Source organism: Pseudophryne corroboree, unplaced genomic scaffold (genome assembly GCF_028390025.1).
Source record: "Pseudophryne corroboree isolate aPseCor3 unplaced genomic scaffold, aPseCor3.hap2 scaffold_512, whole genome shotgun sequence".
In the NCBI taxonomy this organism is placed as follows: Eukaryota; Metazoa; Chordata; class Amphibia; order Anura; family Myobatrachidae; genus Pseudophryne; species Pseudophryne corroboree.
Genome location: NW_026970116.1, coordinates 50,834 through 72,047, shown reverse-complemented (window position 1 = coordinate 72,047; position 21,214 = coordinate 50,834). Strand labels below are relative to the sequence as shown.

Sequence of the window (21,214 nt, the reverse complement as noted above, 5' to 3'; positions counted from 1 at the left end):
ACAGAACGAGTGTGCTTTCTTGTTAGCTTTAATGTAAGTATATTTGCATAACAATGACAATAAATGTCTGTTTCTTTTCAAGCAGAACTTTCTTGACCATACTAATTGCTTGAAAGATCTGGGAGCACATGGAAAAGAGTACAAACCATGCTTATAGCAAGGGGAAGCCTGGTGAGAAATCTGCTTTCTTTCTTTCAAATTGGGTGCTCACTTTGAGCTGAATGAGGACTGCTGGCATGGCACTCAGGCGACAGGTGGAATCTTGGTCATGCTCTGGTTTCTCTTCAGAACGAACAAATCTTTCGCCTTTTACTAAAGATTTCCGTGGAGAGGAGCAAAACTGAGTTTTATCTCAATTTTTGCATGCCCCGTCTTATTGGGGTTTCTTTTATCAGTTTAAAGATAGAACGAGTGTGCTTTAATGTAAGCTCATTTGCGTAGAAATGACAGTAAATGTTTGTTTCTTTTCAAACAGAACTTTCTTGACTATACTAATTGCTTGAAAGATCTGGGAGCACATGGAAAAGAGTACAAACCATGTTTATAGCAAGGGGAAGCCTGGTGAGAAATCTGCTTTCTTTCTTTCAAATTGGGTGCTCACTTTGAGCTGAATGAGGACTGCTGGCATGGCACTCAGGCGACAGGTAGAATCTTGGTCATGCTGTGGTTTCTCTTCAGAACGAACAAATCTTTCGCCTTTTACTAAAGATTTCCGTGGAGAGGAGCAAAACTGAGTTTTATCTCAATTTTTGCATGCCCCATCTTATTGGGGTTTTATTTTATTGGTTTAAAGATAGAACGAGTGTGCTTTAATGTAAGCTCATTTGCATAGAAATTACAGTAAATGTTTGTTTCTTTTCAAACAGAACTTTCTTGACCACACTAATTGTTTGAAAGATCTGGGAGCACATGGAAAAGAGTACAAACCATGTTTATAGCAAGGGGAAGCCTGGTGAGAAATCTGCTTTCTTTCATTCAAATTGGGTGCTCACTTTGAGCTGAATGAGAACTGCTGGCATGGCACTCAGGCGACAGGTGGAATCTTGGTCATGCTCTGGTTTCTCTTCAGAACTAACAAATATTTCGCCTTTTATTAAAGATTTCCGTGGAGAGGAGCAAAACTGAGTTTTATCTCAATTTTTGCATGCCCCATATTATTGGGGTATCTTTTATCAGTTTAAAGACAGAACGAGTGTGCTTTCTTGTTAGCTTTAATGTAAGTTTATTTGCATAACAATGACAGTAAATGTTTGTTTCTTTTCAAACAGAACTTTCTTGACCATGCTACTTGCTTGAAAGATCTGGGAGCACATGGAAAACAGTACAAACCATGCAGTATCACAAGAGCCTTTATTTGATCTTTCATGAAGATAGAGCAGAATTGAGGACACGTCAACAATTTCTGCCGAAGGTGGTTCATCTTTCCACATGGTGCCTTTGGCCACTGACACCTTCGTTGAGTCAAAGTCTCTGGCTGTGGTCAGAACTTTGAAAATTTATGTCACCAGAACGGTTCAGATTAGGAAAACAGAGGCTCTGTTTGTCCTGTATGCTCCCAACATGATTGGGTGTCCTGCTTCCATGCAGACCATTATGCGCTGGATCTGTGGTAAGATTCAGCATGCTCATTCGTGGAATTGCCGTTACTGAATTAGGTGAAGACCCATTCTACTAGAAAGGTGGGTTCATCCTGGGCAGCTGGTCGGGGAGTCTCGGCATTGCAACTTTGCCGAGCAGCTATTTAGTAAACACTTTTGCTAAGTTTTACAAGTTTGATACCTTGGCTGATGATAACCTCAAGTTGGGTCATTCGGTGCTGCAGAGTCGTACGCACTCTCCCACCCGTTCAAGAGCTTTGGTATAACCCCATGGTTCTTAATGTGACCCCAGCATCCTCTAGGTCGTATGAGAAAATAGGATTTTAATACCTACCGGTAAATCCTTTTCTCTTAGTACGTAGAGGATGCTGGGCACCCGTCCCAGTCCATACTGTGTCTGCAGTTATTACTTGTGGTTATACACATGTTGTGTTACGGTTCTGGTCAGCTTTTTGCTGCAATTGTTCATGCCGTTGGCTTGTGTTCTGTTGAATGCCACGTTCTGCGGCATGCTTAAGGTGTGAGCTGGTAAGATGCTCACCTTAGTTTAACTATAAATCCTTTCCTCGAAATGTCCGTCTCCCTGGGCACAGTTCCTATAACTGGAGTCTGGAGGAGGGGCATAGAGGGAGGAGCCAGTTCACACCCTTTGAAAGTCTTAAAGTGCCCATGTCTCTTGCGGATCCCGTCTATACCCCATGGTTCTTAATGTGACCCCAGCATCCTCTACGGACTAAGAGAAAAGGATGCCCTTGTGTACTATCCTGACTTCTCCTCCCGTCTGCTTACTTTGTGCCTTCCAACGCACAATGCGAACTACAGGTGGTGCTGCAGGGCCCACACCCTTTTACTTGCCTTACAGAGCAGCTCTGGAGCTGTTACAGTGCCCAGCTGCTGCAAGAAATCAGCTTGAATGCTTCAGGGGATGGGGCATGGCCAACATGAGCCCCACACCAAAGGAGGGTGGGGGTGTTTAATGCGAACAAGGGGTCATCCAAGCACTGCAAAAGGCCGCCATGCCCTGCATGCCCCTTTTCTCTATGGAATCCGAATCTCGCAAGAATCCGACAGCGGGATGATGACATTTTCCCTTGTTCAGGTTTTCCGAGTCAGGCGGGAACAACCGAGCCTGCCTCGGACCAGTGTAAACCACGTGGAGTTCGTGGGGAATTCGGTTCTCGGAGAACCGAACCCGCTCCTCTCTACCTTATACCCATCAATTTTTTTATTTTCAATCTAAGCCCCTGCAGTTTTCTGTAAGCATCTGCTTCGCTATGATGATCAACAAGTCACAAGGGCAAACACTCAGGGTGTGAGGCGTAGATCTTAGGACCAGCTGCTACAAGCATGGCAGAGGTGTCACTATCACTGGTGACACCCAGAGAGGTGGCGAGGGAGATTGTAATGCAGTGCGCGCAGATAAGCAGCGCAATGGTAAAAAGGAGGCATGGTTTCATAGGTAGGGGCGTGGCCTGGTGGCCTGAATCTACATTTTGTTGCTCCGGGTGTCCCGGGGGTTGGGGGCTGCACCCGGGGACTAGTGTGTGAGCGGTGCTGGCTCCTGCACAGTGACAGGGCATGGCCACCCAGCATGACGCCTCCCTTCTTGACCATGCTGTAATTGCAGTCGCACTGCAGTTCAGCGTGATCATAAAAAATGGTGTAGGCTCCTGCTGGTGCAGACTGTATGTGCGCGCAGGAAGCCGCCACCATTTTTGTGATCACAGCGGCTGAATGTGATGTCATACAGCCGCTGTGACCACGCCCCCTGTGTCTCCTCCGTTGCAGACCCCATTTTGAAGCCTTGCCCCCGCACCGCTCCATCCCTGACTTGGAAATGGAGTGTTGCTGACCCACCTCTCCCCCCCTTCCCCGCCCCGATTGACAGGCAGAGGCGATCACATTCTCTGCGGGGTGCCGCAGAAAATGCAGGCACATGCGTATGCTCTTAGCAATTTTTGCAGTTGGATCGCTTATTGTGATTGCAATCCAACCTGAATCAGGCCCTATTACCTATCACAATGCGCTGCGGGCAGTGCAAAATTGGGTTAATATAGGAGAAAAACCCCCAGACCTGTGCTCCTTAACTGTACCTGGTGGCTAGTGGAGCGGCTGCCCAGTAATCAGTGTCCACCGCAGTGCGCACACGGCCCACCCCCTACGGCCTCGCTCCCCTTCATCAGCGGCCTCGTGATCCGGAAGGGTGGTGTGTGTGTGACTGACCTTAGGATGAAACCGGAGCCTCCGCTGCAGTGACCCAGCAACCAGGGCACGGGAGTATACAGCGCCGCTGGGAGTGATGAAGCTGCAGTAAAGATGTCTATTAGACCTAGCCTGCTGCAGCCCTTGTAGATTCTCATAAAACAAGTTCTTCTTTTCTTGTCAAAATTAATAGCTAAGAATAGGCTGCCTGAGGCAGGCCCCTGTTAATTGGCCTGCTACTGAAGGCACCAACTACAAACTGAGCTCCCTGTTCATGGAAGCGGGGTTATAGAGGAGAATGCACTGAGCTTCTTGGGAACAGTCAAAAGCTTTGAGCCGGTTGGTGCCTCAGATCAAGATCCTACTCTACACCCCAATGTGAATCCTTGTGGAGTCCAGTGTACCCCACAGAAGAAATGAATGTGTCACACCCATTGGCAGCAACCTTAGAATAGCTGCTGACGGGCACAATTGAGAAAGGAAGGGGGGGGGGGACATTTGAATCCAGCACATAGATGCAATTCAAATATGTAATTTGTACCTTCCTATTTTAAAATATAATGGATGAACCTCACCCTGTGAGAACAATCTTCATGATCAAGAGATCTAATATGTAAAATAAGTACGAGTTGGGATAGGGCTGGGGAGGGTGGCAGCTCGGGCAGCCCCTCCCCCGTCAAGTTAAGGAGATTCAACTGAGGAAGCACAAGGGAACTCTCGTCTGGGGACAACAACTGCAGGGAGACCACATCTTTTCAGATGAACATGGGAGGGCGGAAGGCTGCCTAATACTGAAGCACCATCAAATATCAAACCATATCCAACAACTAGTACAAGCATTCCTGGGGGAAGGTCTGCAGCAGAAGGATTTGCATACGGTGATGTCATCCAAGCAGTGGGCCAAAGTTGGCTGGAACCCTCATCTGCATATAAAAAGAGAAAAGGGGCATGCAGGGCATGGCGGCCTTTTGCAGTGCTTGGATGACCCCTAGTTCGCATTAAACACCCCCACCCTCCTTTGGTGTGGGGCTCATGTTGGCCATGCCCCATCCCCTGAAGCATTCATGCTGATTCGGATTCCATAGAGAAAAGGGGCATGCAGGGCATGGCGGCCTTTTGCAGTGCTTGGATGACCCCTAGTTTGCATTAAACACCCCCACCCTCCTTTGGTGTGGGGCTCATGTTGGCCATGCCCCATCCCCTGAAGCATTCAAGCTGATTTCTTGCAGCAGCTGGGCACTGTAACATATAAAGAGCTGCGCGTTGCTGCCATTTTTACTCGTGCATTGAAGAGAGAGCGGAGAGGACGTGGCTATGTTCTCTCAGTGGAAATCTCAATATCAGTGCTCAGTATCAGTGGTTACTTATTGCTGCTCAGTAATACTAGTAGTGTGTCTCTCCTGCTCAGTGTCAGTTCTCAGTAGTATCCTCATCAGTGCTCAGTATCACTGCTCATTGTCTTGTGCTGCATTGTGGTGCTCAGCATACTACAGTACATTACTAATAGTCCAGTACCCGAGCAGCGACCCTCCCCAGCTCTAGCCCAACTCCTACTTACCTGCCAGTTGAGATACTATGATCATGAAGGTGCTTCTCCCAGGGCAAGGCTCACCCATTGCACTCTGGGTGTGCTGCTCCTGCGATTTCCCCAAATGTGGGAAACTTGACTGTATAATTTGTGTTTCCCCTGGTCGGCTCTCGTATAATTCAGATCTCTTTGTCTCAGGTCTCTCTCCAGCCTAGTTTGCTGTCTGTTTCCACTTCTCTTTTCTTGAGCCGCTCCCTTCTATGCCCTTGCGCACTATCCTGACTTCTCCTCCTGTCTGCTTACTTTGTGCCTTCCAACGCACAATGCGAACTACAGGTAGTGCTGCAGGGCCCACACCCTTTTACTTGCCTTACAGAGCAGCTCTGGAGCTGTTACAGTGCCCAGCTGCTGCAAGAAATCAGCTTGAATGCTTCAGGGGCTGGGGCATAGCCAACATGAGCCCCACACCAAAGGAGGGTGGAGGTGTTTAATGCAAACTAGGGGTCAGCCAAGCGCCGCAAAAGGCCACCATGCCCTGCACGCCCCTTTTCTCTTTTCATATGCAGACGAGGGTTGAAGCCAACTTTGACCCACTGCTTGGATGACATCACCATATGCAAATCCATCTGCGGCAGGCCTTCCCCCAGGAATGCTTGCACTAGTTGTTGCATTTGGTTTGTTGTTTGGGGGTGCTTCAGTATTAGGCAGTTTTCTGCCCTCCCATGTTCATCTGAAAATATATGTTCTCCCTGCAGTTGTTGTCCCAAGATGAGAGTTCCCTTGTGCTGCCTCAGTTGAATCTCCTTTACTTGACAGAGATGTGCATGAGCAGCGGCCCTCCCCAGCCCTATTCCAAATCATACTTATTTTGCATAGGAGATACCATGGTCATGAAGATTTTTCTCCCAGGGTGAGGTTCATTCATTGCATTTTGGGTATGCTGACCCCTGTGATTTCCCCAAATGTGGGAAACTTGACTGCATTATTTGTGGTAGTGGGAGACTGTGTTTGTGCTTTCCTCTGGTCAGCTCTGGTAAAAGTCAGATTTCTTTGTCTCAGATCTTCCTCTAGCCTTGTTCTTCTTTCGAGAGTTCCCTGGTGCTGCCTCAGTTGGATCTCCTTCACTTCACAGGGGGGAACCCGAGCAGCGACCCTCCCCAGCTCTAGCCCAACTCCTACTTACCTGCCAGGTGAGATACTATGATCATGAAGGTGCTTCTCCCAGGGCAAGGCTCAACCATTGCACTCTGGGTGTGCTGCTCCTGCGATTTCCCCAAATGTGGGAAACTTGACTGCATAATTTGTGTTTCCCCTCGTCGGCTCTCGTATAATTCAGATCTCTTTGTCTCAGGTATCTCTCCAGCCTAGTTTGCTGTCTGTTTCCACTTCTCTTTTCTTGAGCCGCTCCCTTCTATGCCCTTGCGCACTATCCTGACTTCTCCCGTCTGCTTACTTCGTGCCTTCCAACGCACAATGCGAACTACAGGTAGTGCTGCAGGGCCCACACCCTTTTACTTGCCTTACAGAGTAGCTCTGGAGCAGTTACAGTGCCCAGCTGCTGCAAGAAATCAGCTTGAATGCTTCAGGGGCTGGGGCATAGCCAACATGAGCCCCACACCGAAGGAGGGTGGAGGTGTGTAATGCGAACTAGGGGTCATCCAAGCGCTGCAAAAGGCCGCTATGCCCTGCACGCTCCTTTTCTCTTTTCATATGCAGACGAGGGTTGAAGCCAACTTTGACCCACTGCTTGGATGACATCACCATATGCAAATCCATCTGCTGCAGGCCTTCCCCCAGGAATGCTTGCACTAGTTGTTGCATTTGGTTTGTTGTTTGGGGGTGCTTCAGTATTAGGCAGCCTTCTGCCCTCACATGTTCATCTGAAAATATGTGTTCTCCCTGCAGTTGTTGTCCCCAGATGAGAGTTCCCTTGTGCTGCCTCAGTTGAATCTCCTTTACTTGACAGAGATGTGCCTGAGCAGCGGCCCTCCCCAGCCCTATCCCAAATTATACTTATTTTGCATAGGCGATACCATGGTCATGAAGATTGTTCTCCCAAGGTGAGGTTCATTCATTGCATTCTGGGTATGCTGACCCCTGTGATTTCCCCAAATGTGGGAAACTCGACTGCATTATTTGTGGTAGTGGGGGACTGTGTTTGTGCTTTCCTCTGGTCAGCTCTGGAAAAAGTCAGATTTCTTTGTCTCAGATCTTCCTCTAGCCTTGTTCTTCTTTCGAGAGTTCCCTTGTGCTGCCTCAGTTGGATCTCTTTCACTTGACAGGGGGGTGCCCGAACAGCGACCCTCCCCAGCTCTAGCCCAACTCCTACTTACCTGCCAGGTGAGATACTATGATCATGAAGGTGCTTCTCCCAGGGCAAGGCTCACCCATTGCACTCTGGGTGTGCTGCCCCTGCGATTTCCCCAAATGTGGGAAACTTGACTGCATAATTTGTGTTTCCCCTGGTCGGCTCTCGTATAATTCAGATCTCTTTGTCTCAGGTCTCTCTCCAGCCTAGTTTGCTGTCTGTTTCCACTTCTCTTTTCTTCAGCCGCTCCCTTCTATACCCTTGTGCACTATCCTGATTTCTCCTCCCGTCTGCTTACTTTATGCCTTCCAATGCACAATGCAAACTACAGGTAGTGCTGCAGGGCCCACACCCTTTTACTTGCCTTACAGAGCAGCTCTGGAGCTGTTACAGTGCCCAGCTGCTGCAAGAAATCAGCTTGAATGCTTCAGGGGATGGGGCATGGCCAACATGAGCCCCACACCAAAGGAGGGTGGAGGTGTTTAATGCGAACTAGGGGTCATCCAAGCACCGCAAAAGGCCGCCATGCCCTGCACGCCCCTTTTCTCTTTTCATATGCAGATGAGGGTTGAAGCCAACTTTGACCCACTGCTTGGATGACATCACCGTATGCAAATCCGTCTTCTGCAGAACTTCCCCCAGGAATGCTTGCACTAGTTGTTGCATTTGGTTTGTTGTTTGGGGGTGCTTCAGTATTAGGCAGCCTTCTGCCCTCCCATGTTCATCTGAAAATGTGTGTTCTCCCTGCAGTTGTTGTCCCCAGATGAGAGTTTTCTTGTGCTGCCTCAGTTAAATCTCCTTTACTTGACAGAGATGTGCATGAGCAGCGGCCCTCCCCATCCCTATTCCAAATCATACTTATTTTGCATAGGAGATACCATGGTCATGAAGATTTTTCTCCCAGGGTGAGGTTCATTCATTGCATTTTGGGTATGCTGACCCCTGTGATTTCCCCAAATGTGGGAAATTCAACTGCATTATTTGTGGTCGTGGGGGACTGTGTTTGTGCTTTCCTCTGGTCAGCTCTGGTAAAAGTCAGATTTCTTTGTCTCAGATTTTCCTCTAGCCTTGTTCTTCTTTCGAGAGTTCCCTTGTGCTGCCTTAGTTGGATCTCCTTCACTTTACAGGGGGGTACCCGAGCAGCGACCCTCCCCAGCTCTAGCCCAACTCCTACTTACCTGCCAGGTGAGATACTATGATCATGAAGGTGCTTCTCCCAGGGCAAGGCTCACCCATTGCACTCTGGGTGTGCTGCTCCTGCGATTTCCCCAAATGTGGGAAACTTGACTGTATAATTTGTGTTTCCCCTGGTCGGCTCTCGTATAATTCAGATCTCTTTGTCTCAGGTCTCTCTCCAGCCTAGTTTGCTGTCTGTTTCCACTTCTCTTTTCTTGAGCCGCTCCCTTCTATGCCCTTGCGCACTATCCTGACTTCTCCTCCTGTCTGCTTACTTTGTGCCTTCCAACGCACAATGCGATCTACAGGTAGTGCTGCAGGGCCCAGACCCTTTTACTTGCCTTACAGAGCAGCTCTGGAGCTGTTACAGTGCCCAGCTGCTGCAAGAAATCAGCTTGAATGCTTCAGGGGCTGGGGCATAGCCAACATGAGCCCCACACCAAAGGAGGGTGGAGGTGTTTAATGCAAACTAGGGGTCAGCCAAGCGCCGCAAAAGGCCACCATGCCCTGCACGCCCCTTTTCTCTTTTCATATGCAGACGAGGGTTGAAGCCAACTTTGACCCACTGCTTGGATGACATCACCATATGCAAATCCATCTGCGGCAGTCCTTCCCCCAGGAATGCTTGCACTAGTTGTTGCATTTGGTTTGTTGTTTGGGGGTGCTTCAGTATTAGGCAGCCTTCTGCCCTCCCATGTTCATCTGAAAATATATGTTCTCCCTGCAGTTGTTGTCCCAAGATGAGAGTTCCCTTGTGCTGCCTCAGTTGAATCTCCTTTACTTGACAGAGATGTGCATGAGCAGCGGCCCTCCCCAGCCCTATTCCAAATCATACTTATTTTGCATAGGAGATACCATGGTCATGAAGATTTTTCTCCCAGGGTGAGGTTCATTCATTGCATTTTGGGTATGCTGACCCCTGTGATTTCCCCAAATGTGGGAAACTTGACTGCATTATTTGTGGTAGTGGGAGACTGTGTTTGTGCTTTCCTCTGGTCAGCTCTGGTAAAAGTCAGATTTCTTTGTCTCAGATTTTCCTTTAGCCTTGTTCTTCTTTCGAGAGTTCCCTTGTGCTGCCTCAGTTGGATCTCCTTCACTTTACAGGGGGGTACCCGAGCAGCGACCCTCCCCAGCTCTAGCCCAACTCCTACTTACCTGCCAGGTGAGATACTATGATCATGAAGGTGCTTCTCCCAGGGCAAGGCTCACCCATTGTACTCTGGGTGTGCTGCTCCTGCGATTTCCCCAAATGTGGGAAACTTGACTGCATAATTTGTGTTTCCCCTGGTCGGCTCTCGTATAATTCAGATCTCTTTGTCTCAGGTCTCTCTCCAGCCTAGTTTGCTGTCTGTTTCCACTTCTCTTTTCTTCAGCCGCTCCCTTCTATACCCTTGTGCACTATCCAGACTTCTCCTCCCGTCTCCTTACTTTGTGCCTTCCAATGCACAATGCAAACTACAGGTAGTGCTGCAGGGCCCACACCCTTTTACTTGCCTTACAGAGCAGCTCTGGAGCTGTTACAGTGCCAAGCTGCTGCAAGAAATCAGCTTGAATGCTTCAGGGGCTGGGGCATAGCCAACATGAGCCCCACACCGAAGGAGGGTGGAGGTGTTTAATGCAAACTAGGGGTCAGACAAGCGCCGCAAAAGGCCACCATGCCCTGCACGCCCCTTTTCTGTTTTCATATGCAGACGAGGGTTGAAGCCAACTTTGACCCACTGCTTGGATGACATCACCATATGCAAATCCATCTGCGGCAGGCCTTCCCCCAGGAATGTTTGCACTAGTTGTTGCATTTGGTTTGTTGTTTGGGGGTGCTTCAGTATTAGGCAGCCTTCTGCCCTCCCATGTTCATCTGAAAATATGTGTTCTCCCTGCAGTTGTTGTCCCCAGATGAGAGTTCCCTTGTGCTGCCTCAGTTGAATCTCCTTAACTTGACAGAGATGTGCCTGAGCAGCGGCCCTCCCCAGCTCTATACCAAATCATACTTATTTTGCATAGGAGATACCATGGTCATGAAGATTATTCTCCCAGGGTGAGGTTCATTCATTGCATTCTGGGTATGCTGACCCCTGTGATTTCCCCAAATGTGGGAAACTCGACTGCTTTATTTGTGGTAGTGGGGGACTGTGTTTGTGTTTTCCTCTGGTCAGCTCTGGTAAAAGTCAGATTTCTTTGTTTCAGAGCCTTGTTCTTCTTTTGAGAGTTCCCTTGTGCTGCATCAGTTGGATCTCCTTCACTTGACAGGGGGGTGCCCGAGCAGAGACCCTCCCCAGCTCTAGCCCAACTCCTACTTACCTGCCAGGTGAGATACTATGATCTTGAAGGTGCTTCTCCCAGGGCAAGGCTCACCCATTGCACTCTGGGTGTGCTGCCCCTGCGATTTCCCCAAATGTGGGAAACTTGACTGCATAATTTGTGTTTCCCCTGGTCGGCTCTCGTATAATTCAGATCTCTTTGTCTCAGGTCTCTCTCCAGCCTAGTTTGCTGTCTGTTTCCACTTCTCTTTTCTTCAGCTGCTCCCTTCTATACCCTTGTGCACTATCCTGACTTCTCCTCCCGTCTGCTTACTTTGTGCCTTCCAATGCACAATGCAAACTACAGGTAGTGCTGCAGGGCCCACACCCTTTTACTTGCCTTACAGAGCAGCTCTGGAGCTGTTACAGTGCCCAGCTGCTGCAAGAAATCTGCTTGAATGCTTCAGGGGATGGGGCATGGCCAACATGAGCCCCACACCAAAGGAGGGTGGAGGTGTTTAATGCGAACTAGGGGTCATCCAAGCACCGCAAAAGGCCGCCATGCCCTGCACGCCCCTTTTCTCTTTTCATATGCAGATGAGGGTTGAAGCCAACTTTGACCCACTGCTTGGATGACATCACCGTATGCAAATCCGTCTTCTGCAGAACTTCCCCCAGGAATGCTTGCACTAGTTGTTGCATTTGGTTTGTTGTTTGGGGGTGCTTCAGTATTAGGCAGCCTTCTGCCCTCCCATGTTCATCTGAAAATATGTGTTCTCCCTGCAGTTGTTGTCCCCAGATGAGAGTTCCCTTGTGCTGCCTCAGTTGAATCTCCTTTACTTGACAGAGATGTGCATGAGCAGCGGCCCTCCCCAGCCCTATTCCAAATCATACTTATTTTGCATAGAAGATACCATGGTCATGAAGATTGTTCTCCCAGGGTGAGGTTCATTCATTGCATTTTGGGTATGCTGACCCCTGTGATTTCCCCAAATGTGGGAAACTCAACTGCATTATTTGTGGTAGTGGGGGACTGTGTTTGTGCTTTCCTCTGGTCAGCTCTGGTAAAAGTCAGATTTCTTTGTCTCAGATTTTCCTCTTGCCTTGTTCTTCTTTCGAGAGTTCCCTTGTGCTGCCTCAGTTGGATCTCCTTCACTTTACAGGGGGGTACCCGAGCAGCGACCCTCCCCAGCTCTAGCCCAACTCCTACTTACCTGCCAGGTGAGATACTATGATCATGAAGGTGCTTCTCCCAGGGCAAGGCTCACCCATTGCACTCTGGGTGTGCTGCTCCTGCGATTTCCCCAAATGTGGGAAACTTGACTGCATAATTTGTGTTTCCCCTGGTCGGCTCTCGTATAATTCAGATCTCTTTGTCTCAGGTGTCTCTCCAGCCTAGTTTGCTGTCTGTTTCCACTTCTCTTTTCTTCAGCCGCTCCCTTCTATACCCTTGTGCACTATCCTGACTTCTCCTCCCGTCTGCTTACTTTGTGCCTTCCAATGCACAATGCAAACTACAGGTAGTGCTGCAGGGCCCACACCCTTTTACTTGCCTTACAGAGCAGCTCTGGAGCTGTTACAGTGCCCAGCTGCTGCAAGAAATCAGCTTGAATGCTTCAGGGGCTGGGGCATAGCCAACATGAGCCCCACACCGAAGGAGGGTGGAGGTGTTTAATGCAAACTAGGGGTCGGTCAAGCGCCGCAAAAGGCCACCATGCCCTGCACGCCCCTTTTCTGTTTTCATATGCAGACGAGGGTTGAAGCCAACTTTGACCCACTGCTTGGATGACATCACCATATGCAAATCCATCTGCAACAGGCCTTCCCCCAGGAATGCTTGCACTAGTTGTTGCATTTGGTTTGTTGTTTGTGGGTGCTTCAGTATTAGTCAGCCTTCTGCTCCACCCTCCTTTGGTGTGGGGCTCATGTTGGCCATGTCCCATCCCCTGAAGCATTCAAGCAGATTTCTTGCAGCAGCTGGGCACTGTAACAGCTCCAGAGCTGCTCTGTAAGGCAAGTAAAAGGGTGTGGGCCCTGCAGCACTACCTGTAGTTTGCATTGTGCATTGGAAGGCACAAAGTAAGCAGACGGGAGGAGAAGTCAGGATAGTGCACAAGGGTATAGAAGGGAGCGGCTGAAGAAAAGAGAAGTGGAAACAGACAGCAAACTAGGCTGGAGAGAGATCTGAGACAAAGAGATCTGAATTATACGAGAGCCGACCAGGGGAAACACAAATTATGCAGTCAAGTTTCCCACATTTGGGGAAATCGCAGGGGCAGCACACCCAGAGTGCAATGGGTGAGCCTTGCCCTGGGAGAAGCACCTTCATGATCATAGTATCTCACCTGGCAGGTAAGTAGGAGTTGGGCTAGAGCTGGGGAGGGTCTCTGCTTGGGCACCCCCCTGTCAAGTGAAGGAGATCCAACTGAGGCAGCACAAGGGAACTCTCGAAAGAAGAACAAGGCTAGAGGAAGATCTGAAACAAAGAAATCTGACTTTTACCAGAGCTGACCAGAGGAAAACACAAACACAGTCCCCCACTACCACAAATAAAGCAGTCGAGTTTCCCACATTTGGGGAAATCACAGGGGTCAGCATACCCAGAATGCAATGAATGAACCTCACCCTGGGAGAATAATCTTCATGACCATGGTATCTCCTATGCAAAATAAGTATGATTTGGGATAGAGCTGGGGAGGGCCGCTGCTCAGGCACATCTCTGTCAAGTTAAGGAGATTCAACTGAGGCAGCACAAGGGAACTCTCATCTGGGGACAACAACTGCAGGGAGAACACATATTTTCAGATGAACATGGGAGGGCAGAAGGCTGCCTAATACTGAAGCACCCCCAAACAACAAACCAAATGCAACAACTAGTGCAAGCATTCCTGGGGGAAGTTCTGCAGAAGACGGATTTGCATATGGTGATGTCATCCAAGCAGGGGGTCAAAGTTGGCTTCAACCCTCGTCTGCATATGAAAACAGAAAAGGGGCGTGCAGGGCATGGTGGCCTTTTGCGGCGCTTGTCTGACCCCTAGTTTGCATTAAACACCTCCACCCTCCTTCGGTGTGGGGCTCATGTTGGCTATGCCCCAGCCCCTGAAGCATTCAAGCTGATTTCTTGCAGCAGCTGGGCACTGTAACAGCTCCAGGGCTGCTCTGTAAGGCAAGTAAAAGGGTGTGGGCCCTGCAGCACTACCTGTAGTTTGCATTGTGCATTGGAAGGCACAAAGTAAGCAGACGGGAGGAGAAGTCAGGATAGTGCACAAGGGTATAGAAGGGAGCGGCTGAAGAAAAGAGAAGTGGAAACAGACAGCAAACTAGGCTGGAGAGAGACCTGAGACAAAGAGATCTGAATTATACGAGAGCCGACCAGGGGAAACACAAATTATGCAGTCAAGTTTCCCACATTTGGGGAAATCGCAGGAGCAGCACACCCAGAGTACAATGGGTGAGCCTTGCCCTGGGAGAAGCACCTTCATGATCATAGTATCTCACCTGGCAGGTAAGTAGGAGTTGGGCTAGAGCTGGGGAGGGTCGCTGCTCGGGTACCCCCCTGTCAAGTGAAGGAGATCCAACTGAGGCAGCACAAGGGAACTCTCGAAAGAAGAACAAGGCTAAAGGAAAATCTGAGACAAAGAAATCTGACTTTTACCAGAGCTGACCAGAGGAAAGCACAAACACAGTCTCCCACTACCACAAATAATGCAGTCAAGTTTCCCACATTTGGGGAAATCACAGGGGTCAGCATACCCAAAATGCAATGAATGAACCTCACCCTGGGAGAAAAATCTTCATGACCATGGTATCTCCTATGCAAAATAAGTATGATTTGGAATAGGGCTGGGGAGGGCCGCTGCTCATGCACATCTCTGTCAAGTAAAGGAGATTCAACTGAGGCAGCACAAGGGAACTCTCATCTTGGGACAACAACTGCAGGGAGAACATATATTTTCAGATGAACATGGGAGGGCAGAAGGCTGCCTAATACTGAAGCACCCCCAAACAACAAACCAAATGCAACAACTAGTGCAAGCATTCCTGGGGGAAGGCCTGCCGCAGATGGATTTGCATATGGTGATGTCATCCAAGCAGTGGGTCAAAGTTGGCTTCAACCCTCGTCTGCATATGAAAAGAGAAAAGGGGCGTGCAGGGCATGGTGGCCTTTTGCGGCGCTTGGCTGACCCCTAGTTTGCATTAAACACCTCAACACTCCTTTGGTGTGGGGCTCATGTTGGCTATGCCCCAGCCCCTGAAGCATTCAAGCTGATTTCTTGCAGCAGCTGGGCACTGTAACAGCTCCAGAGCTGCTCTGTAAGGCAAGTAAAAGGGTGTGGGCCCTGCAGCACTACCTGTAGTGTGCATTGTGCATTGGAAGGCACAAAGTAAGCAGAGGGGAGGAGAAGTCAGGATAGTGCACAAGGGTATAGAAGGGAGCGGCTGAAGAAAAGAGAAGTGGAAACAGACAGCAAACTAGGCTGGAGAGAGACCTGAGACAAAGAGATCTGAATTATACGAGAGCCGACGAGGGGAAACACAAATTATGCAGTCAAGTTTCCCACATTTGGGGAAATCGCAGGAGCAGCACACCCAGAGTGCAATGGTTGAGCCTTGCCCTGGGAGAAGCACCTTCATGATCATAGTATCTCACCTGGCAGGTAAGTAGGAGTTGGGCTAGAGCTGGGGAGGGTCGCTGCTCGGGTTCCCCCCTGTGAAGTGAAGGAGATCCAACTGAGGCAGCACCAGGGAACTCTCGAAAGAAGAACAAGGCTAGAGGAAGATCTGAGACAAAGAAATCTGACTTTTACCAGAGCTGACCAGAGGAAAGCACAAACACAGTCCCCCACTACCACAAATAATGCAGTCGAGTTTCCCACATTTGGGAAAATCACAGGGGTCAGCATACCCAGAATGCAATGAATGAACCTCACCCTGGGAGAACAATCTTCATGACCATGGTATCTCCTATGCAAAATAAGTATGATTTGGGATAGGGCTGGTGAGGGCAGCTGCTCAGGCACATCTCTGTCAAGTAAAGGAGATTCAACTGAGGCAGCACAAGTGAACTCTCATCTGGGGACAACAACTGCAGGGAGACCACATCTTTTCAGATGAACATGGGAGGGCGGAAGGCTGCCTAATACTGAAGCACCATCAAATATCAAACCATATGCAACAACTAGTACAAGCACTCCTGGGGGAAGGTCTGCAGCAGACGGATTTGCATACGGTGATGTTATCCAAGCAGTGGGCCAAAGTTGACTGGAACCCTCATCTGCATATGAAAAGAGAAAAGGGGCATGCAGGGCATGGCGGCCTTTTGCAGTGCTTGGATGACCCCTAGTTCGCATTAAACACCTCCCCCCTCCTTTGGTGTGGGGCTCATGTTGGCCATGCCCCATCCCCTGAAGCATTCAAGCTGATTTCTTGCAGCAGCTGGGCACTGTAACAGCTCCAGAGCTGCTCTGTAAGGCAAGTAAAAGGGTGTGGGCCCTGCAGCACTACCTGTAGTTTGCATTGTGCATTGGAAGGCACAAAGTAAGCAGACGGGAGGAGAAGTCAGGATAGTGCACAAGGGTATAGAAGGGAGCGGCTGAAGAAAAGAGAAGTGGAAACAGACAGCAAACTAGGCTGGAGAGAGACCTGAGACAAATAGATCTGAATTATACGAGAGCCGACCAGGGGAAACACAAATTATGCAGTCAAGTTTCCCACATTTGGGGAAATCGCAGGGGCAGCACACCCAGAGTGCAATGGGTGAGCCTTGCCCTGGGAGAAGCACCTTCATGATCATAGTATCTCACCTGGCAGGTAAGTAGGAGTTGGGCTAGAGCTGGGGAGGGTCACTGCTCGGGTACCACCCTGTCAAGTGAAGGAGATCCAACTGAGGCAGCACAATGGAACTCTCGAAAGAAGAACAAGGCTAGAGGAAAATCTGAGACAAAGAAATCTGACTTTTACCAGAGCTGACCAGAGGAAAGCACAAACACAGTCCCCCACTACCACAAATAATGCAGTCAAGTTTCCCACATTTGGGGAAATCACAGGGGTCAGCATACCCAAAATGCAATGAATGAACCTCACCCTGGGAGAACAATCTTCATGACCATGGTATCTCCTATGCAAAATAAGTATGATTTGGAATAGGGCTGGGGAGGGCCGCTGCTCATGCACATCTCTGTCAAGTAAAGGAGATTCAACTGAGGCAGCACAAGGGAACTCTCATCTGGGGACAACAACTGCAGGGAGAACACATATTTTCAGATGAACATGGGAGGGCAGAAGGCTGCCTAATACTGAAGCACCCCCAAACAACAAACCAAATGCAACAACTAGTGCAAGCATTCCTGGGGGAAGTTCTGCAGAAGACGGATTTGCATACGGTGATGTCATCCAAGCAGTGGGTCAAAGTTGGCTTCAACCCTCATCTGCATATGAAAAGAGAAAAGGGGCGTGCAGGGCATGGCGGCCTTTTGCGGTGCTTGGATGACCCCTAGTTCGCATTAAACACCTCCACCCTCCTTTGGTGTGGGGCTCATGTTGGCCATGCCCCATCCCCTGAAGCATTCAAGCTGATTTCTTGCAGCAGCTGGGCACTGTAACAGCTCCAGAGCTGCTCTGTAAGGCAAGTAAAAGGGTGTGGGCCCTGCAGCACTACCTGTAGTTTGCATTGTGCATTGGAAGGCACAAAGGAAGCAGACGGGAGGAGAAGTCAGGATAGTGCACAAGGGTATAGAAGGGAGCGGCTGAAGAAAAGAGAAGTGGAAACAGACAGCAAACTAGGCTGGAGAGAGACCTGAGACAAAGAGATCTGAATTATACGAGAGCCGACCAGGGGAAACACAAATTATGCAGTCAAGTTTCCCACATTTGGGGAAATCGCAGGGGCAGCACACCCAGAGTGCAATGGGTGAGCCTTGCCCTGGGAGAAGCACCTTCATGATCATAGTATCTCACCTGGCAGGTAAGTAGGAGATGGGCTAGAGCTGGGGAGGGTCGCTGTTCGGGCACCCCCCTGTCAAGTGAAAGAGATCCAACTGAGGCAGCACAAGGGAACTCTCGAAAGAAGAACAAGGCTAGAGGAAGATCTGAGACAAAGAAATCTGACTTTTTCCAGAGCTGACCAGAGGAAAGCACAAACACAGTCCCCCACTACCACAAATAATGCAGTCGAGTTTCCCACATTTGGGGAAATCACAGGGGTCAGCATACCCAGAATGCAATGCATGAACCTCACCCTGGGAGAAAAATCTTCATGACCATGGTATCGCCTATGCAAAATAAGTATGATATGGGATAGGGCTGGGGAGGGCCGCTGCTCAGGCACATCTCTGTCAAGTAAAGGAGATTCAACTGAGGCAGCACAAGGGAACTCTCATCTGGGGACAACAACTGCAGGGAGAACACATATTTTCAGATGAACATGTGAGGGCAGAAGGCTGCCTAATGCTGAAGCACCCCCAAACAACAAACCAAATGCAACAACTAGTGCAAGCATTCCTGGGGGAAGTTCTGCAGAAGACGGATTTGCATACGGTGATGTCATCCAAGCAGTGGGTCAAAGTTGGCTTCAACCCTCGTCTGCATATGAAAAGAGAAAAGGGGCGTGCAGGGCATGGCGGCCTTTTGCGGTGCTTGGATGACCCCTAGTTCGCATTAAACACCTCCACCCTCCTTTGGTGTGGGGCTCATGTTGGCCATGCCCCATCCCCTGAAGCATTCAAGCTGATTTCTTGCAGCAGCTGGGCACTGTAACAGCTCCAGAGCTGCTCTGTAAGGCAAGTAAAAGGGTGTGGGCCCTGCAGCACTACCTGTAGTTCGCATTGTGCGTTGGAAGGCACGAAGTAAGCAGACGGGAGAAGTCAGGATAGTGCGCAAGGGCATAGAAGGGAGCGGCTCAAGAAAAGAGAAGTGGAAACAGACAGCAAACTAGGCTGGAGAGAGACCTGAGACAAAGAGATCTGAATTATACGAGAGCCGACGAGGGGAAACACAAATTATGCAGTCAAGTTTCCCACATTTGGGGAAATCGCATGAGCAGCACACCCAGAGTGCAATGGTTGAGCCTTGCCCTGGGAGAAGCACCTTCATGATCATAGTATCTCACCTGGCAGGTAAGTAGGAGTTGGGCTAGAGCTGGGGAGGGTCGCTGCTCGGGTTCCCCCCTGTGAAGTGAAGGAGATCCAACTGAGGCAGCACCAGGGAACTCTCGAAAGAAGAACAAGGCTAGAGGAAGATCTGAGACAAAGAAATCTGACTTTTACCAGAGCTGACCAGAGGAAAGCACAAACACAGTCCCCCACTACCACAAATAATGCAGTCGAGTTTCCCACATTTGGGAAAATCACAGGGGTCAGCATACCCAGAATGCAATGAATGAACCTCACCCTGGGAGAACAATCTTCATGACCATGGTATCTCCTATGCAAAATAAGTATGATTTGGGATAGGGCTGGTGAGGGCCGCTGCTCAGGCACATCTCTGTCAAGTAAAGGAGATTCAACTGAGGCAGCACAAGGGAACTCTCATCTGGGGACAACAACTGCAGGGAGACCACATCTTTTCAGATGAACATGGGAGGGCGGAAGGCTGCCTAATACTGAAGCACCATCAAATATCAAACCATATGCAACAACTAGTACAAGCACTCCTGGGGGAAGGTCTGCAGCAGACGGATTTGCATACGGTGATGTTATCCAAGCAGTGGGCCAAAGTTGACTGGAACCCTCATCTGCATATGAAAAGAGAAAAGGGGCATGCAGGGCATGGCGGCCTTTTGCAGTGCTTGGATGACCCCTAGTTCGCATTAAACACCCCCACCCTCCTTTGGTGTGGGGCTCATGTTGGCCATGCCCCATCCCCTGAAGCATTCAAGCTGATTTCTTGCAGCAGCTGGGCACTGTAACAGCTCCAGAGCCGTTCTGTAAGGCAAGTAAAAGGGTGTGGGCCCTGCAGCACCACCTGTTGTTCGCATTGTGCGTTGGAAGGCACAAATTAAGCAGACGGGAGGAGAAGTCAGGATAGTGCGCAAGGGCATACTTTTCTCTTAGTCCGGGGGCAAGGCTTCAAAATATGGTCTGCAACGGAGGAGACACAGGGGGCGTGGTCACAGCAGCTTTTCTCTACAGCCTGCACCAGCAGGAGCCTACACCATTTTTTATGATCACGCTGAACTGCAGTGCGACTGCAATTACAGCATGGTCAAGAAGGGAGGCGTCATGCTGGGTGGCCATGCCCTGTCACTGTGCAGGAGCCAGCACAGCTCACACACTAGTACCCGGGTGCAGCCCCCAACCCCCGGGACACCCGGAGCAACAAAATGTAGATTCAGGCCACCAGGCCACGCCCCTACCTATGAAACCATGCCTCCTTTTTACCATTGCGCTGTTTATCTGCGCGCACTGCATTACAATCTCCCTCGCCACCTTTCTGGGTGTCACCAGTGATAGTGACACCTCTGCCATGCTTGTAGCAGCTGGTCCTAAGATCTACGCCTCAAGCCCTGAGTGTTTGCCCTTGTGACTTGTTGATCATCATAGCGAAGCAGATGCTTACAGAAAACTGCAGGGGCTTAGATTGAAAATAAAAAAATTGATGGGTATAAGGTAGAGAGGAGCGGGTTCGGTTCTCCGAGAACCGAATTCCCCACGAACTCCACATGGTTTACACTGGTCCGAGGCAGGCTCGGTTGTTCCCGCCTGACTCGGAAAACCTGAACAAGGGAAAATGTCATCATCCCGCTGTCGGATTCTTGCGAGATTCGGATTCCATATAAAGAGCTGCGCGTTGCTGCCATTTTTACTCGTGCATTGAAGAGAGAGCGGAGAGGACGTGGCTATGTTCTCTCAGTGGAAATCTCAATATCAGTGCTCAGTATCAGTGGTTACTTATTGCTGCTCAGTAATACTAGTAGTGTGTCTCTCCTGCTCAGTGTCAGTTCTCAGTAGTATCCTCATCAGTGCTCAGTATCACTGCTCATTGTCTTGTGCTGCATTGTGGTGCTCAGCATACTACAGTACATTACTAATAGTCCAGTGCTGCATCTTGCTGCTCAGTGTCAGTTCTAGTATCCTCATCAGTGCTCACTATCACTGCTCATTGCATTGTGGTGTTCTGTATACTACAGTAACATAGTAATATAGTACATATAGAGGAGCGGGTTCGG

General features: G+C 49.5%; 25 non-coding genes and 3 pseudogenes across 25 annotated transcripts; 16 read left to right on the top strand and 12 right to left on the bottom strand.

Annotated features, from left to right (window-relative positions):
• The first annotated feature begins 268 nt into the window (after positions 1-268).
• LOC135031190 (U5 spliceosomal RNA) lies at positions 269-384 on the top strand. The gene has a single exon (XR_010227027.1). It is a non-coding gene; the product is annotated as a U5 spliceosomal RNA (small nuclear RNA).
• A 274-nt stretch (positions 385-658) lies between these two features.
• On the top strand, positions 659-774 carry LOC135031201 (U5 spliceosomal RNA). The gene has a single exon (XR_010227038.1). It is a non-coding gene; the product is annotated as a U5 spliceosomal RNA (small nuclear RNA).
• A 275-nt stretch (positions 775-1,049) lies between these two features.
• LOC135031224 (U5 spliceosomal RNA) lies at positions 1,050-1,165 on the top strand. Its single transcript, XR_010227060.1, has one exon. It is a non-coding gene; the product is annotated as a U5 spliceosomal RNA (small nuclear RNA).
• A 4,185-nt stretch (positions 1,166-5,350) lies between these two features.
• LOC135031123 (U1 spliceosomal RNA) lies at positions 5,351-5,513 on the top strand. Its single transcript, XR_010226983.1, has one exon. It is a non-coding gene; the product is annotated as a U1 spliceosomal RNA (small nuclear RNA).
• A 674-nt stretch (positions 5,514-6,187) lies between these two features.
• Positions 6,188-6,351, top strand: LOC135031057 (U1 spliceosomal RNA). Its single transcript, XR_010226927.1, has one exon. It is a non-coding gene; the product is annotated as a U1 spliceosomal RNA (small nuclear RNA).
• Positions 6,352-6,503: 152 nt separating this feature from the next.
• On the top strand, positions 6,504-6,639 carry LOC135031144 (U1 spliceosomal RNA; annotated as a pseudogene).
• Positions 6,640-7,337: 698 nt separating this feature from the next.
• LOC135031047 (U1 spliceosomal RNA) lies at positions 7,338-7,501 on the top strand. The gene has a single exon (XR_010226917.1). It is a non-coding gene; the product is annotated as a U1 spliceosomal RNA (small nuclear RNA).
• Positions 7,502-7,653: 152 nt separating this feature from the next.
• On the top strand, positions 7,654-7,816 carry LOC135031078 (U1 spliceosomal RNA). The gene has a single exon (XR_010226947.1). It is a non-coding gene; the product is annotated as a U1 spliceosomal RNA (small nuclear RNA).
• Positions 7,817-8,490: 674 nt separating this feature from the next.
• LOC135031258 (U1 spliceosomal RNA) lies at positions 8,491-8,654 on the top strand. Its single transcript, XR_010227092.1, has one exon. It is a non-coding gene; the product is annotated as a U1 spliceosomal RNA (small nuclear RNA).
• A 152-nt stretch (positions 8,655-8,806) lies between these two features.
• On the top strand, positions 8,807-8,969 carry LOC135031085 (U1 spliceosomal RNA). Its single transcript, XR_010226954.1, has one exon. It is a non-coding gene; the product is annotated as a U1 spliceosomal RNA (small nuclear RNA).
• Positions 8,970-9,643: 674 nt separating this feature from the next.
• LOC135031056 (U1 spliceosomal RNA) lies at positions 9,644-9,807 on the top strand. The gene has a single exon (XR_010226926.1). It is a non-coding gene; the product is annotated as a U1 spliceosomal RNA (small nuclear RNA).
• A 152-nt stretch (positions 9,808-9,959) lies between these two features.
• Positions 9,960-10,122, top strand: LOC135031110 (U1 spliceosomal RNA). The gene has a single exon (XR_010226972.1). It is a non-coding gene; the product is annotated as a U1 spliceosomal RNA (small nuclear RNA).
• Positions 10,123-10,796: 674 nt separating this feature from the next.
• On the top strand, positions 10,797-10,960 carry LOC135031045 (U1 spliceosomal RNA). The gene has a single exon (XR_010226915.1). It is a non-coding gene; the product is annotated as a U1 spliceosomal RNA (small nuclear RNA).
• A 142-nt stretch (positions 10,961-11,102) lies between these two features.
• LOC135031113 (U1 spliceosomal RNA) lies at positions 11,103-11,265 on the top strand. Its single transcript, XR_010226975.1, has one exon. It is a non-coding gene; the product is annotated as a U1 spliceosomal RNA (small nuclear RNA).
• A 674-nt stretch (positions 11,266-11,939) lies between these two features.
• LOC135031251 (U1 spliceosomal RNA) lies at positions 11,940-12,103 on the top strand. Its single transcript, XR_010227085.1, has one exon. It is a non-coding gene; the product is annotated as a U1 spliceosomal RNA (small nuclear RNA).
• A 152-nt stretch (positions 12,104-12,255) lies between these two features.
• Positions 12,256-12,418, top strand: LOC135031091 (U1 spliceosomal RNA). Its single transcript, XR_010226959.1, has one exon. It is a non-coding gene; the product is annotated as a U1 spliceosomal RNA (small nuclear RNA).
• Positions 12,419-13,246: 828 nt separating this feature from the next.
• LOC135031076 (U1 spliceosomal RNA) lies at positions 13,247-13,409 on the bottom strand. Its single transcript, XR_010226945.1, has one exon. It is a non-coding gene; the product is annotated as a U1 spliceosomal RNA (small nuclear RNA).
• A 152-nt stretch (positions 13,410-13,561) lies between these two features.
• LOC135031044 (U1 spliceosomal RNA) lies at positions 13,562-13,725 on the bottom strand. The gene has a single exon (XR_010226914.1). It is a non-coding gene; the product is annotated as a U1 spliceosomal RNA (small nuclear RNA).
• Positions 13,726-14,399: 674 nt separating this feature from the next.
• On the bottom strand, positions 14,400-14,562 carry LOC135031109 (U1 spliceosomal RNA). Its single transcript, XR_010226971.1, has one exon. It is a non-coding gene; the product is annotated as a U1 spliceosomal RNA (small nuclear RNA).
• A 152-nt stretch (positions 14,563-14,714) lies between these two features.
• On the bottom strand, positions 14,715-14,878 carry LOC135031055 (U1 spliceosomal RNA). The gene has a single exon (XR_010226925.1). It is a non-coding gene; the product is annotated as a U1 spliceosomal RNA (small nuclear RNA).
• Positions 14,879-15,579: 701 nt separating this feature from the next.
• LOC135031143 (U1 spliceosomal RNA) lies at positions 15,580-15,715 on the bottom strand (annotated as a pseudogene).
• A 152-nt stretch (positions 15,716-15,867) lies between these two features.
• LOC135031065 (U1 spliceosomal RNA) lies at positions 15,868-16,031 on the bottom strand. Its single transcript, XR_010226935.1, has one exon. It is a non-coding gene; the product is annotated as a U1 spliceosomal RNA (small nuclear RNA).
• Positions 16,032-16,705: 674 nt separating this feature from the next.
• Positions 16,706-16,868, bottom strand: LOC135031084 (U1 spliceosomal RNA). The gene has a single exon (XR_010226953.1). It is a non-coding gene; the product is annotated as a U1 spliceosomal RNA (small nuclear RNA).
• Positions 16,869-17,020: 152 nt separating this feature from the next.
• LOC135031245 (U1 spliceosomal RNA) lies at positions 17,021-17,184 on the bottom strand. Its single transcript, XR_010227080.1, has one exon. It is a non-coding gene; the product is annotated as a U1 spliceosomal RNA (small nuclear RNA).
• A 674-nt stretch (positions 17,185-17,858) lies between these two features.
• Positions 17,859-18,021, bottom strand: LOC135031075 (U1 spliceosomal RNA). Its single transcript, XR_010226944.1, has one exon. It is a non-coding gene; the product is annotated as a U1 spliceosomal RNA (small nuclear RNA).
• A 152-nt stretch (positions 18,022-18,173) lies between these two features.
• On the bottom strand, positions 18,174-18,337 carry LOC135031052 (U1 spliceosomal RNA). Its single transcript, XR_010226922.1, has one exon. It is a non-coding gene; the product is annotated as a U1 spliceosomal RNA (small nuclear RNA).
• A 698-nt stretch (positions 18,338-19,035) lies between these two features.
• On the bottom strand, positions 19,036-19,171 carry LOC135031162 (U1 spliceosomal RNA; annotated as a pseudogene).
• A 152-nt stretch (positions 19,172-19,323) lies between these two features.
• On the bottom strand, positions 19,324-19,487 carry LOC135031054 (U1 spliceosomal RNA). The gene has a single exon (XR_010226924.1). It is a non-coding gene; the product is annotated as a U1 spliceosomal RNA (small nuclear RNA).
• Between the last annotated feature and the right edge of the window lie 1,727 nt (positions 19,488-21,214).